Genomic DNA, 20732 nt, shown 5'->3' with positions numbered 1-20732 from the left:
AAAAGTCTTGAGCTGGATAATGATGTGGATGGCTGTCTGCTTTCCTTGTCATACCCATTTCATGATTTTGCTTTTTATTTCACACTGGTGGCACCACCTCCAAACTTCTAATGCCATCACGCCAGTGCTGGACATGTCTGGGAGTCAACCTCCCCACCAAAGACCCAGAACCAGGTTCTCACGTTCCTTTGGTCATGCAGCAGAACAACTCTGGGGGTGGCTGATCCCCAGAAAGTCCCAGCCTCCTCCCTAGGCTTCGTCAAATGCACTTCTATGCTGGCCCTCCTGCCTGTCCATTCTGATTACTCTGGGAGCATGTTTCACCGTGGTCACGGACATGGGCTCTAGAGTCTGACAGCCTAGGTTTGGCTCCAACACTATTCCTGAGGGGTACACCTGGAGAAGTCACCCCACCTCTCCAAGCCTCTGTGCTCTCATCTGTAAAAGGTGGCTCATAATGCCTACCACACAAGAGTGCCATGAGGATGAAGCGCATTAACTACTCTGTGTAAAGCTCCTGGCAGCAGGTAAGTGGTCCCTCCACTGCTGTTTGTTCCCATCCTCCTGCCCCAGCCCCACAAACCCCGCCAGTTATGACTCTGCTTATACTGAAACATACAGTTCTCATGGCCTTAAAGAAAGCCAAGCCAGGTAGATGCTTTGAAAAATAAGCAAAATAAAGGCAAATGAATTTGCCTTGTACCTTTCCCAAGGTGTCTCTTTCTCTTCCTTGTGAAGATGCTTATCTGATTGGAAACAAACTGATCTGTTAATATATGAAAGAGAGTCATGATGGAGGCCAAATTCTTCCAATTCTTAGTCACACCATTTTCTGCCAAACTGCACTACTGGTGTCATGGTCACTTTGTCACCCATTTTGTTAAATAATATCCTTTATTTGTAGACTGCTCTTTTCAATGCATCTCCCTCCACAAGAAAGAGAATCTGTGAGTTAAAGGAAAGCCTGAGGGGTGGGCATCTAGACAGTAACAGAGATTCTTGCCAGGAGATGGATTTCTCAGTGATCTTCATTTTTTTCTTTATGCATTTCTCTGTCTCCTGAATTTTGTTTTTATTTTCTTTTTCCCCCCACAGTATACATGGCACATGTATTCCTTTTAAAAATGAGAAAAAATGTAAAGTTATTTCAGAAGTCCTAGGCCTTGTCTCTAAAGGTCGTTCATGAAAGAGAACAAAGGATGATAAATCATTCTCATTTGACCCTCAAGGACTAGACAAGAAGTGGCCCAAATGTAACAAGGCACCTGAATTGTGGAAGCTCATTCATCCAGCAACTGAACATTGAGCACTCCCTGCGAGGTCCCTCCTGTGAACAAAACAAAGTCCCAGCCAGCTCAGGGTGAGGAGGTCCTGGTGGGGCAGACACTGAGCAAAACACACATGTAACATATTAGATGGTGTTTGTTGTTATGAACATTAAGCTTAGGAGGAGTGAGGGTGCCGGGGGCGGTGGGGGAGAGTGCTATTCTGGAAAGGGTCACTGGGGAAGGCTTGTCCATTAAGCTTCATTTGCATAGACACCTGGGGAAGGCAAACAGCTGAGGAAATAGCCAGGACAAGGGCTTGGAGGTTAGACTGGGCTTACAGAGTCCAAAGAGCAGGGTGACTGGAACAGTATGAGTGAGGAGGAAAGTGGAAGGAGAAAAAGGCAGAAAGGGGCTGGGACCAGATCTGGTGGGGCTTGTAGGTCCTACTTAGGACTCCAGGATTCACTTGGGGTGGCACTGGAAGCCATTGGAGAATTTCGAGAGAATGACACAATCAGACTTTTACTTTAAAGGATTGCTCCAGTCTGCTGTGTGAGGGGGGAAAAGAAACATCGAGTCTAGAGTGGAAGCAGGAATCCAGCAGAGAGGTCATGGCAACAGTGACAGTGAGAGGTGGCGGCGGGGCTTGGACCACAGGGGTAAAAAGTCTGGACATATTCTGGATCCAGTTTTTAGAGGAGCGGCGACAGGCTTGATTGATAAATTGAATGTGGGATGTGAGAGCAAGAAAGGAGTCAAAAGCAATTCTAAGTGTGTCAGGGTAAGCATCTAAGGGAATGCAGTTGCCCACTTCTAAGATGGGGAAGACTGCTAAGAGCAGGGGAGGGCAGGAGGTGTAGTCAAAAGATGTTAAAGAATATAAACTGTGAGCTGAATTAGTATTAAACCAATGGGTAGAGTTGATGACCAAGCAGGTGGATGTACAAATATGCGTTCAAGTGAGAGGTCCAGGCCAGATATATAATTAATTCTGAGAGCCCTAAACTGAGTAGTCTAACAACAATTCCTCATTTATTATTCCCAACCACCCTGTGGGGTGGCTCTGACTTTATTCCTGCTTTGTAAATGAGAAATCTGAGACTCAGAAAGGGGAAATAATTTGCCCAAAGTTTGTACCCACAGATCACCAATAGTCTGATTGCAGAGCCCAGGTATCAGGCCTTAAGAAATCCAGATTATAATAACCACATAGCCAATAATGCAAGGAACATGGCAGCCTGTACCTTCCCCATTCAGTAAGCTGAGCCCCACCTCCTTAGGAGATCTGTCATTGTTCTTGTGGCCTGAGCATCCATGGCCTCTAGGCCCCAAAGTGATGTCTAGCTCTTCTGCATGGGCTTCTACCTTGATTTTCTGATGATTTGCCCTGAATCCTCTAAGGGACCTGAAATCAGGCTCTAAACACCAGCCTACAGCCCTGTAGTCCTAATGCCTCATCACTTCTTGCCAGTGCTCTGCCTGGGCGGGCACTCCAGGTGCCTGCTACGCATTTTGAAGTAACCATTACCTGGAGGTCCCATGACCTTGACTTCAGATGGCTCCTCTGGAGCACTGTGGGAACTAGGTCAAATCATTTGACCTCTAAGCCTCATCTTCTTCAACTATCAAAAGGTTGGGGTTAGATTAGAATCTTTTACGCATCTGTGAAACACATACAAAGGGCAAGGTTTTCTAAATACAGTTATTCTACAGCGGAAAGGCCTTTGGAGTCTGTACTCCTGCTTTGAATCCTAGTTCCAAGGCTCACTGGCTGCGGGGTGGGAAGGACGATTATTTGGCACATGGGTGCTCTCTACATGCTAGTTCACCAAAGACACACTTTAGAAAAGCCCAAGAGCACACAGTGAGTCCAAGACCCCCAACACCACCTGCTAGGAGCACACATGAAGGATTCCTCCAGGGCACACATGAAGGATTCCAGAATGTTCCACTCAGTCATCTAATGATGCCTCTCACCTCCTGCCTTAATCTACCCCACATCCCCCAAAACCTGACATCCTAACAGCCCACCTTTCCACTTAGCCCTAGTCTATTTCTTTAACTCCTAATCCCCAAAAGACCCTGGGAGATGCATTAGGATGGAAAGATTAAAATAAAAAGATGATCTCCTTGCCTGCCCCATCCATCACCAGAAACAGAAGCTTCCTATTAGCAGAATCTGACCAACACAAAACAATGAGTATCACCACCATCATTAAGGCGGCTGTGGCTCCTAGACACCAGGCAGAACCACAAGGCAGTGTGGAAAGGGGGCTGGACGGCAGATCAGACCACAGAGATTCTAATCCTGGCTGAACCAACTCACAAACTACTCAGTGAGCTCAGACAAGTCACTTGATTCTGAGCCATTCTCAGCTACAAATACGATGTTGTTCTCTCTGACTTAAAGATAATGACACATGGCTGTTAGCTTTATTATTCACTCATATGGCCTTGGACATTTGACTTTGAAGTTTCAGAGAACAGCTATGGATGACCTACTATGTTTGGGGGCTGCCTTGGAGCTGTGAATTTTCTTATTTTGAAGTAGCTTTGAGTAAATGTCACAATAGAGCCATAAGTTTAAGTGGCCCAGAAGGTGAAGCATGTACTTAGCTAGTAAATAATAAGCAGGGAGTTACCCTAAATCTGCATATGTGACCCCCAAAACTCATGCTTTCCCACACCTTGATACACCAAACACTAAAGGCTTTGAAGTCAGAAACCACTGGATTTGTTTCTCCCTCACTTGCTGAGAAGCCTTGGGTAAACTACTTAACCTCTCTGAGCTTCCATTTATCTCAGCTATGAAACAAAGACACTGCTACCTGCCTCCTGGCTGTCATGCAGATCTGGATAGCACGTGAGCAGCTCGGGCACAGTGCACGTGCATGCACAAAGTAGGCCCTCAGAGACTTAGAGCTCCATTCTCATTGCTGTCTCAGGACTTCTTCAAAATAAGAAACAGTCACATGCCCAAAGCAGGCCTGGAACACAGTAGGTCCTCCATAGCGGTCCTCTGAAACCTCAAAGCCAACTGTCCAAGGCCATATGGCTATAAATGATAAGCTGGTATTCAAACACAGCTCTTTTGCCCAAAAGCTAGGGCTCCTCCAAAAGAGCAGTCTGACCACCCTGAAATCTCAGAGCATGAGGCTCTCACCACCAGCCTGCCCCTCTTACCCTCCACTAGTGTAGTTCAGTTTTTAGATACCCATACAGATTCACAAACAGGAGAAAAATCACCAAGTCAGAAAAGCCCCCTTTTGCCAGCTCACAAGGGATCTCCTAGTAAAAAGGTTTCTACCTCCGTTTTAAGGAACAGAAACAAAAAAACATCCTAAGTCAGCTAAACATGAATGGAAACCAGTGCAGCTGCTCTGAAACCATCAGATCCCTGAGGAAACAGTGATGTTGCAAAGGCAGCTATCAATCAAAGCTATCCTGGAGGATCCGTGCATGTCCACTCTGCAAAAGGAATGACAGACTCAAATCCATAAAGCATGAACTCAGGTTCCCACACCTCAGGCTCTGTCCAGAAACCACAGGACTTTCAGAAGTATTCTGCGAGAAGCACCGACCCTCAGGCTTCCCTAAAAGATTCTTAGCCCTTTCTCTCTGAAAAATGACAAAATCCTCAGGAGACTGGCTTGGTCCATTGTAGTTACTGATTTGGTCCTTGTAGTTACTCTCTGCTCTGCCTCTCCTCCTCCCTCCCTGTGTGCCAGGATGAGTCAGACGCACCCACGTGGACCATATTCTGGACTTGGCTCTGCGGCCAGCGTCAGCCAGGCAGGGTCCTCCTTGCCCCTGATTCTGCCATATCCAGTGACTTCTCCATCCTGCCTCCAGAGCACTACGCCGCGACAAAGGTGAAGAAGCCACCACTGCTCTAACTTATCCCGTGCTCCCTGGGACATGCAAACCCAAGTCCAAATGCCTTTGCATACTGTCTGTGGCTCCCAGCCTCCATTCCACATGGCAAAGCAGCCGTGTGGCAGGGGTGAGTTGGCTCCACCCCCAGCTCCAGGAGAGTCACCTTGTGACTGGTTCAGACAGGAGCATGTGACCTAAGGTGGCCCAACCAAAGTGAAGCTCAAGAGTTTTGTTCGATAGGGGGTGAGGAGAGAAGTTCTCTCTAACCCCTATGGGTGAGGCTGCTGGCCTGAGGTCTAGAGCGGCATGGCCATTTTTACTACCATAGGCCAAGCCAACCTAAGCCTCTGTTAATACTGGACAGCCCTGGATGAACCAGAGCTGAGGTCCAGTCTTTAAATTTTAGTTATATGTGAAGCTCCTCCCCCCCCCCAAATTCCCTCTATGGTTAAGCCTGATTGAGTTGGATTCCCCCTGACAGGGATCATCTGAACGAAAACACCTACCATTTCAGGTTCTTCAAACACTTGCGTGAACATATCTCTCTAGCCCCAATCTCACTCAGCCCTCCACCCACATGCTATAAAGGTCAATCTCCTGTGCACTGGGGGGTATTCCTAATTTTCCTTCCTTTCCTCAGGCTGTTTCCTGGCCTGTCAGCCTTAGTCCTTCTCTCTCATCTGCTGATGTCACTGGTTGTTTATGAATTCCACCTCCTCAGTAAAGCCTTCCCCACACTCCCTTCTCTGGCAAAAAATAAGCATCCCCTCCATGGAAACCCCACGGTCGCATCTATCCTGGATCCAGGGCTTCTGCTGCAATTATATACATGCATAATGTCCTTCACTAGAGACTGTCAACCATCACTCTTCTCTGTACCCCTAGCACTAAACACAATGCCCTCGGCAAAGGAAGGACCCAGGAACTATTTGCAGAACTGAGTTCGTGGAAGCCTGAACCAGACCAGCTGGGTCTACGAGAAGTGTTGGCTTTCCAGGTGTTCCTCTTCCCCACTGCCCCCAGCCCCCGCCCCCGCTCCATGACCCCACCCAGGCTCCTGTGGAACCACCGATATGCATTTGAGAGATAGTGATGTGGAATACACTGTGAACCAGGAATGGGGTAAGAGACCAGTGAATCAAACCTGTACTGCAAATCACTTTTTTTTTAGGGCAACACCTGTGGCATATGGAAGTTCCCAGGCTAGGGGTCAAATCAGAGCTATAGCTACCAGCCTATTCCACAGCCATAGCAATTCCAGATCTAAGTTGCATCTGCAACCTACACCACGTCTTGTGACAACACCAGATCCTTAACCCACTGAGCGAAGCCAGAGATCAAACCTGCATCCCGATGGATTCTAGTTGGATTTTTAACCCACTGAGCCACAATAGGGACTCCAAAAATCACCTTTTATTTTTTGGTCTTTTTGTCTTTTTAGGGCCACACCCTCGGCATATGGAGGTTCCCAGGCTAGGGGTCTAACTGCAGCCTATGCCACAGCCACAGCAACGTGGTATCCAAGACGCATCTGTGACCTACACCACGGGCAAGGCCAGGGATCGAACCTGCAACCTCATGGTTCTTAGTTGGATTTTCTTCTGCTGCACCACGTCGGGAACTCCCTGAAAATCACTTTTAAACACAGTAATCAAACTCAAGCAAGGCCACTGGAGTCCCTCCATCTGTCCAGTAAGGGGTCTCTCTGAACTACTATCAAAACCACCTCCAACCATCATGCAATTCTCCCTAGCACAGCTCCCCAGCTTGCAGCCCCAGCTGTGCCATCAACCACCTGTGTGTCCTTAAGCAAGTCATTTTACTGGTCCTGGACCTCATCTCTACATCAAAGAAGTTGAACTAGCCATGCCCTAATGTTCCACCCACTCTCTAAGATGCTAGGATTCTCATAATGGTATCTCTCCTTTACAAACCCTCATTTGGAGAAATCCAAGACTCTAAAGGATTAGAGTTTTTCCCACCCTTCAACCTACTGTCCCTTCCCTATTTCCTCTGTAAAGGAACACATTTTCTCCCAAGGAGGCTAACACAGCACCTGCCTCAGGTGCCAAGGAGAAAGCCTTTAGCAATCCTTCCTTCCTTCTCAAGACAGGAGACCTAAGATGCCAAAATTTGCCAACTGCCTCATTACACCCAAAGTCTAAATCTGGAAGTTCAGCAGCACGAGTAGCTGTTGTAGAAAAATGCTCATGATACATCTTTAAGTGAAAATCAAGCTAGTGCGACAGCCTCCAAAATGTGATTTCAGTGCCTGGCACAGAGCGGGCGCTCAATTAGTACTTGTTCAAATGAGTGAACGAACTTTTTTAAACACAGAAGAGCACACCCTGGATTATGGATGCTCAGAAACTAGACCAGAAAAATAGACAGCAAAATTTTCCTGTGGGTCATTTTTGGAGTGGAGACTTACAGGTGAGATTTTTTTCTCTAGTAGTTTCTAAATGTTCTATAATGAACATATATTATTTTGCAATAAGAAAATCATCATCACTTTTATAAGGAGTTATTTAAAACACACACACACACACATTTACAAAAAAAGAAAGAGTGATTGTCATCCAAACTCCACAAGCCCCGCACAAGCCAGCCTTCTTACCTCCCACACATTCCATCCCTTCTTGGAGAAAGCTTCCCTGCCTTCCCTTTCGTCTTGATTCCAGGCATCTGGGAAGTCAAGCAATTGCCTTCCAGTGTTAGCCCATCAGAGTCAGAGCCCATGGGGTGCTTATCTACATGCACAGATTTTCTCCCCTTCCAGTCAGGGAAAGGATGCTGAAGAAATGAACTCCCAGGTCCTGGCAAGTTTTCAGGAATTTAATATTTCATCAATGACCCATTAACACATCTCCGACCTCTTCCCACATTTTCTTGCCTGTCTCTCATGGCTCTAGACCAAGTTTGCGATCTGAATCCCTGTCCTTCTTCCCACCTCAACTCCCACCTGCCCAGTATAGATCAGCTGAAGGTGGGCCAGGAGGACCACATGACTCAAGGGCAGAGGTGATCTTAAGTGAACACTCAGGGAGGGGATACAGGGAGGCACCAGACAGAGGAGGGGTGGAACTACAGGGGATGAGCATTTCACTTTTGAGCAACAGGTGGCTGAAAGGTGGTGGGGGGAAGAAGGGGACAGAAGACAAGAATTTTCTGTGGGTCCCTAGGCCAACAGACCTAGAAGAAGGCTGGCCTGGGGTTCTTGCAAGGGGGGAAGACAAACAGTGATGGCTCAGAGCACAGAGGGGCAGCCATGCCCCCAAAGAGGTCCTTTGCTCCTCCTTCCTCTGGTTCTCCCCAGCCCAGAACAAGCAGGCCTGTGGGCTCTGGAGGAATCCCCCTTGTCACCGACTGTTCATGTTTAGCACACCCAATAGGTGAGATCCAAGAAGCCTGGACAGGGCAGGATTCAGAGTGTCCACCATCTGTGAACTTCACCTCTCAAAGCCCTGATTTCCTTGCCTGCAAAAGAAAAGGGGGATAAGAATTCCTACTTCTCCTCGTTGTTGCAGGAATTCAGTGAGATAATTTCAGTAAAGCATTTTGCACAGTGCTTAGCATCTAAGAGTTCCACACATTACCAGGATTATCAGCATTTTCTTAACGTCTCCAGTTTTCCTTCACCTCCATCTCCTCTTTCAGCTCTCGGAACAAACACTGTTTTTTCCAAGCCACCCTCCCAAGTCTGAGACGGCATGTTAGAGTGGGTTGGACGGCGAGACAGACCTCAGCTTTAGCTCCCGCCTGGACACATCGCCATGCCTGCTTCCTCATCTGTAATGAGGCAGCGATAATCACATTATCTCCTCCCTCCAAGACTCACTGTGAGGAAGCCCTTACATAGGGCCACATATAGTGAGCACTTAATAAATTTTAGCTATCATTTCTCCTTTGACCCCATCATTCTAAATTAGGTCTGCATATTTCTCAGAGCACTATTCATAATGTAGAATTATATATTTCTTTGTCTTGTTTAATACTTGTCCCTCCACCCAAGTTTGACTTCCATGAGGGATAACCTAAATGTCTCTCTTGATTGTGGCTCTATTTCTAGCACCTGGTATATTACAGTGCCTACATGTAGTAGGTGTTTAAGAAACATCTGTTGGATGAATAAATGAATAGAACATTAATGTTGGCATGGGTAATCATCAAGGTCCCTTCCAGCTCTGAGAGTCTCTGACTATTCTCTATTTTCTGTCAGCTTTGGAAGAAAAGTTTAAAATGAGCCCCAGAGAAACTGTTCACTGATCCCGGGGGAAGATTCGGTATGGTTGTTGCTGACAAACTCCCCAACACTCAAGTTGTGCAGAGATTTACTCTGATTTTTTGAAACCTTAGAAGGAAGCCTGCCAAGTTTCCAGGTTGGGCTCATCCTCTCCTCCCTCAGAGCTGCCTGCACACAGGACATTAGACAAGGCTCTGCAGTGGGTAGCAGAGACCCAGGCCAGGCGGACAGGCCTTCCTGCGTTAGCAGTGGACAGCAGCCCTGAGCAAAGGAGACCAAACCTCATGGAGCAACAGGTGACCACAGCATCCCCTATCCTCACCTTTCCACCCAAAGGGAGAGGGCTTCACCATTCACGCTGAGACAAAGGGGGCTCTGGGGTTGGCTCTGGAAATCACGACCTCATCCAGCCACAGAAAGGGCTTGCTTTTAATGCAGATTCCTGGGCCTCCCTAGAACTTCTAACAGATCTGCAATGAGGCCTGAGGATACACATTTTTCAAGAGCTCCCCAGATGTTTTGACACATACCGAAATCTGAAAGCTGCTACTGTGATGTGAAGAAAATTGACCAACGCAAGCATTGCCCCACTGGATACTGGGATTGTGTAAATAATAACCCCTGCACTTCTAATTTAACTCTGGTTAAAGAAACTTGCCTAGCCTGCCAACACTTGCTTTGCTAGTAGAGGCTCTTCTGAACCCCCAGTCTGCAAGTCTGATGTATCATCTGGGGAGCTTTAAATATACTGATGCTGGAGCCTTACCCCTAAAGGTTGATTTAATTGGTATGAGTTGCAGCATAGGTCTGGATTTTTAATATGGTGATTCTTACATGCAACAAAGTCTGAGAACTACTGCTCTAATGTACCCTTCCCACCCAGCTCTCTAGTATCTGCCCCAATCATCACAAGCATCCAGAACAGCCTTCACCCAGCCAGAGGCTCTGCCTGAGCTGCACTGGGCTGATAAAGGAAGGGACAGTGGGGTTCACCCTGCAATATCTCAGGATTTCTGGGGCTCATCATTTCCCAAGTCTCCCAGAAGTTATGGGTGACTTGCTGAGCAAGCATCCCTGTCCTCGATGCATATGAGACAATGGGACATAGCTATAGAGTGGTCCCCAAGTCCTCCTTACCAAAGTTTTACCCCAGATCCACTATTCACCAACTCTGCAACCTCAGGCAAGTTAGTTAACCTCTCTGAGCTCCACTTTTCTCACCTTCAAAATTGGAATAATGTTATCTAACCCTCACTCACTGCATCCTCACAACTGTACATGCAAAGTGCTCAACATAGCTGCTGGCACAAAGGGAAAGCTCCATCCACCTTAGCTGATGGTAAAATAACAAATCATTCTTCGTTGCTTCATTCTTCTCTTCTTTGCCTCTAGAGGGGCCTTGACCCTTGGTGGCTGTTCAGCCAACCTCAGATACTTTCTGCTTCTCTAGGGCTCCTTTTCTTGCCCAGCTTATCCAGCTCTTGGCTCTTGAACTCTCGACTCAATTTCTCTGAGCCTCAGTTTCTTCATCTCCAAAGTGAGGGTATAAAAAAAGCACTAGCCCGTGTTAATTATAAAAACCTCTCTAACCCATACAGGGTACCCAGCACAAGGCCTAGCACAAGGTCACTCAAAAACACAAAGGTTCTGGAGACGGTGAGGAATGATTCTATCTCCTCCCTTGAACTGAGGCTCAGCCAAGAGCTGTCTCCATCTGCTCTGGCAGCCAAGGGGTAGAAAAGATGCCTCCTGAAGGCTCTTGGAGAGCTGGCAAGTTCAAATTTGGAATCTCCCTCTGCCCCTCCTGGGGTGATACTGAAGAATGCTGACTCCAGCTTGGGCCCCCCTCATCAGCTCCCCATCCTCCTCACTCCATTTAGCTCTGGCAATCCAATTCCCTTTCCTCCACCCGGAAATCGATGTTTAATTAACACATTATAGGAAAAATAAACAGAGTCTTCAATGGGATTGCAATGAAGCTAATGCAGCTCAGCTTGGGGGCCAAAGACCATCCCCTCCATGAGAAACATGCCCTTCTCCTGACCGGGATGATAAGCCCCAGTCACTCTCTCAGGCCTCAGACCTTGGGAGCTGGTCTGAAGACCTCCTCCTGGGGAATTTCCCCCTCTGGCTCTCATTTTATTTTTATTTTTATTTTATTATTTATTTATATATTTATTTTTGCTTTTTAGGGCCGCACCCGTGGCATATGGAGGTTCCCAGGCTAGGGGTCCAATCGGAGCTGTAGCCACCGGCCTACACTACAGCCCCAGCAACACAAGATCCCTAACCCACTGAGCAAGGCCAGGGATCGAACCCACATCCTCATGGATGCTAGTCGGGTTCGTTAACTGCTGAGCCATGACGGGAACTCCATGACTCTCATTTAGATGTTCCAGCTCCCACCCCCTCTTCTCCAGGATTCAGCATAGAGGGCAGTGCAAGGACTTCTGGAGCCAAACTGGGTCTAAGGTCTGCTACTTCTCACTGTGTGATCCTAGACAAGCTCTTTAACTTTCTGACCAACAGTTTCCTCGTCAGTCAAATGAGGACCCTACCCATGAGAGGAAATACAGCAGAACAGGATGCTCTGCTAAGAGCAGGTGCTAGGTGACTGTCCATTCACTAGAATCTCTCACCGAGGGCCAGTGCCTATTGCAAGGGCCCTGGGGAGTATGGGTGCATCAGGGATCAGGGCCACAGACCAAAGCAAAGATAGACAGGTTGCAGGTTCTTTGCCTTCTGTGCCCCCACCACCATCCCAAACAACCTAAGATCCCTCTCTGACAAGGTGCCTGAAGCAGGAAGAAGGTAAGGGAGACACCATGGGAAACAGTCTCTAAAGCGCCATCAAAAGACCTCCAGTAGCACCACTACTGAATCAGCAACCTCCTCTCCATAAGACTAATGTGCCACTGCCGGCAGCAGCATCTTCAGCAGGTCCCAGGGTTGTGAGCACAGACCAACAAGTGTATCTCAGAGTCAAATTCCCAGACATGGAGACCAGAGGACTGGCCCACAGAGGTGCTGTGACACAGTGTGAAGATCAGAGGCATCAGAGCCAGGCCCCTGGGTTTGAACATGACCTTGCCACTTCCTACCTGCATGAAGTTGCACGTGTTATTTAACTTCTTTAGGGCTCGACTTCTTCATGTGTAACACCGTGGTGCTAACAGTACCTACCACACAGGGTGGTGAGAAGGTTAAGTGGAACAACTCAGGTCAAGTGCTTAGCACAGTATCTGGCACATAGTCAGGACGCAAATGTTGGCTAGTAGAAGTAGCTGAAGTAAGGTAGTGAGGTTAGTGGTCATGCTGGTAGCAGGAGTAGTCAGAAGATCAAGGTCTTAATCCTGTAGAAATAAGGGACAACTTGAAGGGTCTCTAGGGAAAAGCTCTTATCCCAGCCACCTTCTTGTCCTAAAATTTGATTCCTCTCTCTGGTATGCCTTTCCTCTCTCTATCCCGTGAACAGAAAGTGGGTGAGGTCATCTCAAAGAAGGATGACCATACCTTTTATCATCCAAACCAGGACACTTCTGAGAGCTAATAATTACACTAGGACAAAGTCCTAAATGGGAACTGTCTCTACAAACCAGGGCATCTAGTCTCCTCATCTCAAAGTCATATAGAAATGGCTTCATGTCCCCATCTCAAGGTCCTGGCAGAAGGTAAGGCTTTCCTGCTTCTCAGAATCCACTTTACTCTTGTTCCCCACTTCCTCCACCTCCCTAGGACCCATGCAAAATACACATATACACATACACATGTACACAGCTAGGATGCCTCCCTGAGTCAAGGTCAAGGCCAACCCTAGGGGGAGAGCGAGGGACTAGTAGGGGCCCTTCCCCACATTCTATGATCACACTCCCCAGCCAGCCTCTGGAAACAGAAATGAAACACACTGAGGTTAGTATCTGGGCCCATGCCTTGCTTTCTTGGGAAACAAGGGCTAAGCCAGTCTGGGAGAAGCACTTAATCTCCCAGGTCATCAGGGTCCAGACACTGGCTGCTTGGACCTCTGAATGGAGCCCCTGCTGCATCTCAGAGTAATCTTGATGGGCAGGGCTGTATGGATTGAGAACCTGGAGCACCCCACTGGCGTCTCCTCCTCTAGCACATTCAGAGGATGACCTTGACTGGCAGCCAGTGACCCTGGTGACCTTAGAGTAGAGACACCAGTCTTCCCCCAGTCTCCATCCAGCTCTGCAGGAATAATCTGCCCTCTCCCTCCCACCTCACCAAGACTCCACTCCCCAATGACCCAGTGAGAAGAAGAGCTGAGAGGCCACTGCAGGCAGCCACCAGCACAATCCCCCTTGAGAGAGGGCACACATCCCACAGACAGCACAATGGATAGAAAGAACACTACCCAGGCAGCCAGAAAAACCTAGGTTCCAGCTTTGTCTCTGCATCAAACTTGGCATGTGACTGTGAATAAGCCACTGAATCTCTCTAGGCCTCAGTTTTCTCATCTGTATTTGAGAGAGCACTGAATGAGATGATGGCTTGTCTCCCTTTTACCTCTAACAGTACTACATAGGGTCATGAACTTGGGCTCTGGAATAAGACTGCTCTGTGTTCAAATCCCTGATCTGCCATTTTATTATCTTACTTTCTCTAAGTCTCGGTTTCTTCTTCTGTCAAAGGCAGGGAATAATAGCACAGTCATCCCTCAGAGTCTGTGGGGTATTGGTTCTAGGACCCCTCACAGATACAAAAATCTGCAGATGCTCAAGCTTCTATATAAAATGATGTAATACAGTTGGTCTCCATATCTACAAATACAGAACCCGTGGATACGAAGGGCCGCCTACATTGCATTGAGATGTTTGGAAAATGAAAAAGAGATATTGAACATAAAAAAAGGTATAGAACTTGGTATATATTAAGTACATGAGAATAGGTAGCTATATCACTACTATTACTACTGCTGAATGATGATTACTGGTATTAGTGAGACCAAAAAGAAGGCAGAGTCATTCTGAGCCATACATGGAGAAGGCCTTCCTGCTGAACTAGAAAGTTGCACTTTGCAATTCCTTTAGCATATCTGGACTTGCAGGCAGAGATAAGACAGCCAGAGGCAAAGTTTAGCTTTCCCAGAACACAGGCTGTTAGAACCCTAATACCAAATCCATATGGTTCCTTCCTCTAATCAACAAGTATTTGTTGAGCACCTACTACACACCAGAAAATGCCCTAGGCACTGAGAACACTGCAATGAACAGGAACAAAGATACTGACCTCATGCAGCCTGCATTCTAGAGGGGGAGACAGACAAAATCACCATACCTAACACTTTAGTATGTAATATAGAGTTAGGTAGTGAGCACCTGATTGGAATTAAAGGTAGAGAAATGAGCTGGAAAACAGCCAGAAGGTCGGGGGAAGGGGCTATTTGAGAAGGCCACTCAGGAGAGGCTTTCTGAGGAGGTCTCTTTTGAGCAGAGACCTGCAGAGCCCCAGCCCAGCCCAGTACTGCCACCTGTGGCTGGCCCAGTCACAGCTCGTCATCTACAGAGCAGCCAGGGCAAGCCCTCAAGGGTCAGAGCTGCAGTGAGGCTGGCTGTTCCTCCCCCAGCAGGTGCATGCTTGAGGGAGGCAGGGCCTGGTCACAGCAAGAACCAAGGCACCAGGCCTGCAAGCTTTAGAAGGGATGCTTCTACTTTTCACTAGTCTCCCCTCCACACACCAGGGTTGTGGAAGGAACACAGCAGGGGCATCCCAAGAGCCCTCTCCCCTCAGTGTTTGGCAAAGTAATTCGCCCCTGAGGCATCCTACCCCCCATTACTCTCCTTTCTCTGGCAATGACGTAACCCTTTCTCCCTAACTCCTCAAGGTCAGTCCCAGGGAAAGAGAGAGACATCAGAAACGCGTGACAATCAGCATTTCACTCGGAGGATTTTTTTTTTTCTCTTAGGAAAAATGTTTTCTAATGTTGCGTATAATTGCTAATAACAAGGGACACACCTTGAGCCAAAGGAGAAGGGAAAATGGCGTCTGGGAGTCAAGGTGGCCCCAGCCCAGGAGAGGAGGGGGCTCCGATGCTGCCCCTCAAGGAGCTGAAGCCTCCAACAAGGCCGAGCCGCCCAAGGGTGGCTGATGCGGGGGAGAGCAGAGCCATCCTCTCGAGCTCTGCCCAGGGCTCCTGAGGTGGCGAGGGAAACCCCCAATCTCACCCACCTCATCCCTTCTCCCCCTTCGTCTGCACCGCCCACCAGTCATCTCTGAGCACACCCACCCACGGGCTTGCTCACGGGGCGGGGATCTCACACGAGGCTTCCCGCTGGAGATGAGTGCCTTCTCCCCTCCACCCTCTTCTCAACTACCTTGAAAACTACTGCCCTCTCTCCCCCACCAAACACCTCCGCTCATTTGCTTTCCTCCCTGACAGGTAAGGGGAGGAAAGCTTCCTTTCCCGGCCACCCCCACACACGTCCATGTCCAACGAACCCACTCACGACGCACAAACAGGCAGCATCCCCCTGCTCAAACTGCACACACCATGTCGACAGTCTATGTTGTCCAATTGGAGGCACCCTGGCATTTGACAAAACATAAGCACCCCTCCGGCCCCCACCCAAAATACAACACAAAGGCCACCAAGAATTTTAAGACCAGACATCATCCAGAGAGCAAGAGCCAGGTAGGACAAAGACATCACTCCAGCCTCCCAATGAACCACGACAACTCTGGGAGATTCTGCAGTGCCCTCTGGCTTGACATAGCCCACTGAGCAGGGCTGTGTGTTGGCGTGTGTGTGAGAGCATACGTATGTGGGGTGGGGGGAAATCTGTGTTTCTATTGTCCAGGCATCAAAACTCCCCAGGGGTAACCCAGTCCAGACTCTGCTTTCCCCGGGTAACCCTCCTCCGATGTGCCGCAAACATATATTACACGGATGGTTAAACTGGATCATTATAATCGGGTGCTTATTTGGCAAAAAAAAAAAAATCATTAATGTCATCTACCCGCTTTCCAATCCCTTTCTTATGAGGTCCCCTCCCCCAAAGACTCTCCAACATGCTAATCCCATGAACTGCGACACACCACAGCTTTTGGAAAAGAATAATGGCGAGAAGAAAGAAGAGAGCAGTGTGGGGAGAAGACGTGGGTACCGTTACTGCATTTCCCGTATGAAGATGGGTGGAAAGGAACCATGGTGAAGGTAGGGGTGGGGAGAGCTGTAAGGGGAACGAAACCAACCAAAATCAAGCCTTTGGTCGCCTGTGTCCATGTGTGAGAGCGTGTGTGCAAGATCGTGTGCAAGAGTGTGTGTAGATGTGCCGACTTAGCCCTCCTATCAGAAGGCTGCATCCGTGTGGCATGTAGGAAAGGCCATCGCACCACTGTTGTGTTGCAAAAAAAAAAAAAAAAAAAAAAAAAAAAAAAGCCGCAGAGCCATCAGAATCAGAATTTTTTCTCATCCAGAGGGAAAGGACTAAAGGAAAGGGGGAGGGGGTGTGTGGGGAAATGGAAGTAAGAGAATGGCAGAATTAGGGGAGGATAGAGGGGGGAAATTGGTGGTAGGGCGGAAAAAATTGCACGCACACAGAGACATAAACACACACAATACCCAAATGCCAACCCCACCGCTCCACTGTGCATCCAACACTGACAACCTGCCCCCACCTCTCCGCTGCCTTTCCGTGCCCCCAAAGCTGGTGCCGATGGATTTCTGTATCTCAGTTTTGCAGCAGTGGGCTAATTACAACCAAGCCCCCTCACCAAATTAACCCCTCCCCTCCCTCTCTCTTTTTCTCTAAAAGGCCAATTGAAGAATAATGTGTTTTTAGAGATAATGGATTTTTTTTTCCCAAGGAGCGAGAGAAAGGGGGATGCAGGACAGAAATTCTGCAAACCGATGACTTCCCACCTCACCCCCATCTCTCCTCATGTCCCCATTTGCTGAAGCATCTCATCTACCATTTTCCAACCATTCCCTTGTTCCCCACCACCCAAAAGAAAAGACCTTCCTACCATGCACATCGACAAATACATCAACCGCCACCCAATCTCAGTAGCCGATCTCAAAACCCCAAGCATCAAACCACCTCGATACATCCTTTCCCTTATATAAGCAGCAAATCATCAACATATTCAGTAGAAACGCAGCATTAAAAAGAAATCAACAAAAAAGGAGGCCAGACCTCCGTCAAATCCCTCATAATTAATAATAGGGAGCTACCATAGAAGCAAAGACGTAGCTGTCTCTCGAAATCTAGGACCCCTTTGATTGCTGGCCCCCTCATCTTAAGAAGCAAATTTTAAAAATTATTATTTCACTAGAAAGGGCTGGAATGCTCCAGAAAAGGGCATTCGCACAGTCCGGTTGTTTTTTAAAAAAATTAACCCAGCCCTGTTGCTCACTTTAATAGCGAACTTCCAGCGTCCAGCCTTTTTCCCCTCTTCCAGAAGGAAGACTGGTTCACAGGATGAACCCCAGGCTGCAGAAAATGGGCCAAGAGCCCTTACTCTCCACTCCCCAACCCCCCCCAAAAAAAATCAAACAATAGGAATGTCTGCACAACCAGCACCCGTCTGAAATATCGTTTGCCCCAATATGACTTAGGCAGATTAATCCAGAAGATTAAAAAAAAAATACCAGCCTTGTTAAGTCTCTTTCTTTCTCTCTCCCCCCTCCATCCTTCAGCCACGTACCCAGCAGCCCTTAGGTAAACTTGCCCATCATAACCAGCAGGACCATTTTAACTTGAAAGGCGATGCAGAAGCCCTTGAACGATGAAGGGAGGCTCTACCCAGAACGGCAAATTCATAAAGAGCTAGTTCTTCAGACTCCCCAGACCTAACCTCCAGGTGCCCCCAGATAGACTGTCCTGGGTACTAAGTCACCCAGCGCGCTGGGAGTTCAAATTTCCTTTGGAACCTTCATCACAAAGGCAAACGGTCATCTGACCCCCGAAACTACACAGTCCTCCAGGTGTGACGAGGAGTGTCCCTCTTCTTTCAGGGCCATCCACAGGACCCAGGGCAGAGGAATAATTAAGAATGTTGGGGTAGGTTGTGGAGGTAAAAGAAAACTATCTCCCCAAGCGGGAATGACCGGAGGAAGCGGGGAAATGACAGCACCCCTTCTCCCAGTTCTCCTATTTGGTCTATGTCTTGCTCTATCCTAGGCTAGCTCTGGATGATCTCTGACCCTTGTATTTAAGGAAAAAATTTTTAATAATCATCAGGAAAGAGAAATCCTACTTTACCTAAACCCCAACAATGGTCATCAAAAATACAATTTTCTCACTGCATGACGATATTTCTATATCCAAATCAAAAGAAGAAGGCATTTAATGGAGGAAGGGGGAAATTAATTTTTTTTAACAAGTAATCACAGGGTAAGTCACCTGCAAAGCAGCTGAGCCCATAGGTTGGTATTACATCACTGGCCTAGGAAGGGATGGGGGTGGGGGGGGCAGATGTTTTTTCCCTTGTCATCAGGATGATGTCTCTAAAGCAGTTAAGTTTTGTGGTTTAAAAAAGAGAGAGAGAGAAAGAGCTAAAACTCTGGGTACAACACAATGCCTAGGAAAAAATACATCGAACCAGCCTTTAAGGTCACTGAGAGCTTGCAAAACCCACAGTGCTTACACGGAGTGGAAGTTTTCAGGCAAGCCTGCTACTAAATCATTAATATAAACAAATGGAAGGCAGAGGAGGAAGAATCCCTTGTAACCGATCCAAACAGGAGCGCACACTCGCACACGCGCGCACACACATTCCCTTTGCACCTTCTCTAAGTGTGCCCACGTTCACAACAAGATAGGACTCCAACCCAAATCTCCAGACTAAAGAACCACTTCCTCACACCCCCTCCAAGAAAAAAAAAATCACACTCACACTCACTCTCTCTCTCTCACACACACACACACACCTCAATTCCTCAACAGCTAGGGAAATCCCTGTCTCGATTTAATTTTGTCTTCCTGTGCTCCTCAGGGCTTCCCTTCTCTTCCTCTGAACTAGCCCCTTCCCCAGAAAAAAATAATGAGCAAGGGGAAAAGTGGTCACAATATACCAAAAAAGTACCTGCCCAAAATGAAGTGATGGATACACACCTTTTCAGACTAACAATCCAAGCAAATAAGAGAAAGACTTCTAAAATGATTAAAAATCTAAAACATTCTCTGACTTTTCCAACATCTGGAGCAAAAGGATCCAACTTCCAGGAGAAACCGAAGGAAAAGAAAGGCAGTTGAAAAGCCATTCCCATGGTCAGCCAACGCTCTCCGATCCAGCGATCCAGTGTTCAAAAAAAAAAAAAAAAAAAATCTAGGTTGGTCGCTCCCAGCAGAAAACTTCTACCCTCTCAGGAGCAACCTCTTCCCAGAAAGAACAAGAAGCCTGACTTGTTTCACATCCTGCCTACCTTCCTTCCCCCACAATCTTACCTTTCCAGTTGAACAGAAGATTTGGAATCTGTTTGTTTGTTTGATGTTTAATCAACTGAGTTTGCTGGGGATGTTTCCTCTTTGGGAAGGTTCAAATTCCGGAATCTTTCTGTCTCCTTTTCTATCTCTCTCTCCCTGGGAGGGAGTGGCAGGGAAGAAGGGAGGGGGTGTTGGAGGTGCGAGAAGCAGGTCCTTGGTGGCTCGAGATGCTGGCGGCAGCGAGAGGGGAGGACACGCTCGCCTCTCGCTCTCAGTGAGTTGCATGCAAGAGGAGATGTGTAAGGCTGAGCTCAGAGCCTGAGACTGCCGGAGGAGCCCAGGAATTTCACGCACTCCGGAGCCGGCCCCTCCCTCTCCCACACAGACCCCGGCATTTAAAGAGACAGCCAGGCTGCCTGGTGCAGGGCTTCACCTCCTCCCTGACTGCTCAGCAAACAGCTGAGGAGCTATCATCAGGGAGGGGCACTCTGCAGCCCCCTGTGACTAAGAGGCCATGTCAGGTGCTCATTCCTCCCCTCATCCCAGCCTAGGAAGCTTCTTCGATAGAGCTGGAGCAGGAATTAAAATAAAGACAAAATCCTCATTTATAGCTTCAGTAGACTCAGCCACAAGCTGAAGATGCTGGTATCTCCCTGCAGCCCGAGGGAGCGGAAAGGACCCTGACCTAGCAGTGAGCCTCAGTTTCCCTGAGCAGTCACTCCTCCTTGCAAAATCAGGGCAATCCCTGGGCATCTAGTAGAGGTTGGGGCTGTAACTAGGACACAAAGCCCTCTGAATGCCTGCTTAGGACTAGGCATAGAGGAAGGGGCTGGGGACAAAAAATGAAGGTGACAAATGCAGCTTTCGCTCCAAGAGGTGCAGACAGAGGTGCAGCCCACCCTGCCCTCGGGGGCTGTACGCTGAGAGACGGAGGCAGGAATCAAAGGCTCTGGTGGATCA

The 20732-nt window shown here is 48.0% G+C and overlaps 1 protein-coding gene across 33 annotated transcripts in view; it reads right to left on the bottom strand.

The window, feature by feature from the left end:
• The window catches only part of NRXN3 (neurexin 3), a 1642123-nt gene extending 1622025 nt beyond the window's left edge, over positions 1 to 20098 (bottom strand). For all 33 annotated transcript variants that reach the window (XR_014811220.1, XR_014811221.1, XR_014811222.1 and 30 more), the window contains exon 1: positions 19794 to 20098. The gene's annotated coding sequence lies outside the window, so the exon portion shown is untranslated. The remainder of the gene's footprint in view (positions 1 to 19793) is intronic.
• Between the last annotated feature and the right edge of the window lie 634 nt (positions 20099 to 20732).

Source organism: Sus scrofa, chromosome 7, assembly GCF_054392235.1.
Source record: "Sus scrofa isolate SSC_HxYL_T2T_F1_AM1 chromosome 7, Sscrofa_HxYL_maternal_Yorkshire_Landrace_v2.0, whole genome shotgun sequence".
Taxonomy (NCBI): Eukaryota; Metazoa; Chordata; class Mammalia; order Artiodactyla; family Suidae; genus Sus; species Sus scrofa.
Note: the sequence above shows the minus strand (reverse complement) of the source record. Positions and strands in the feature narration are given on the sequence as shown.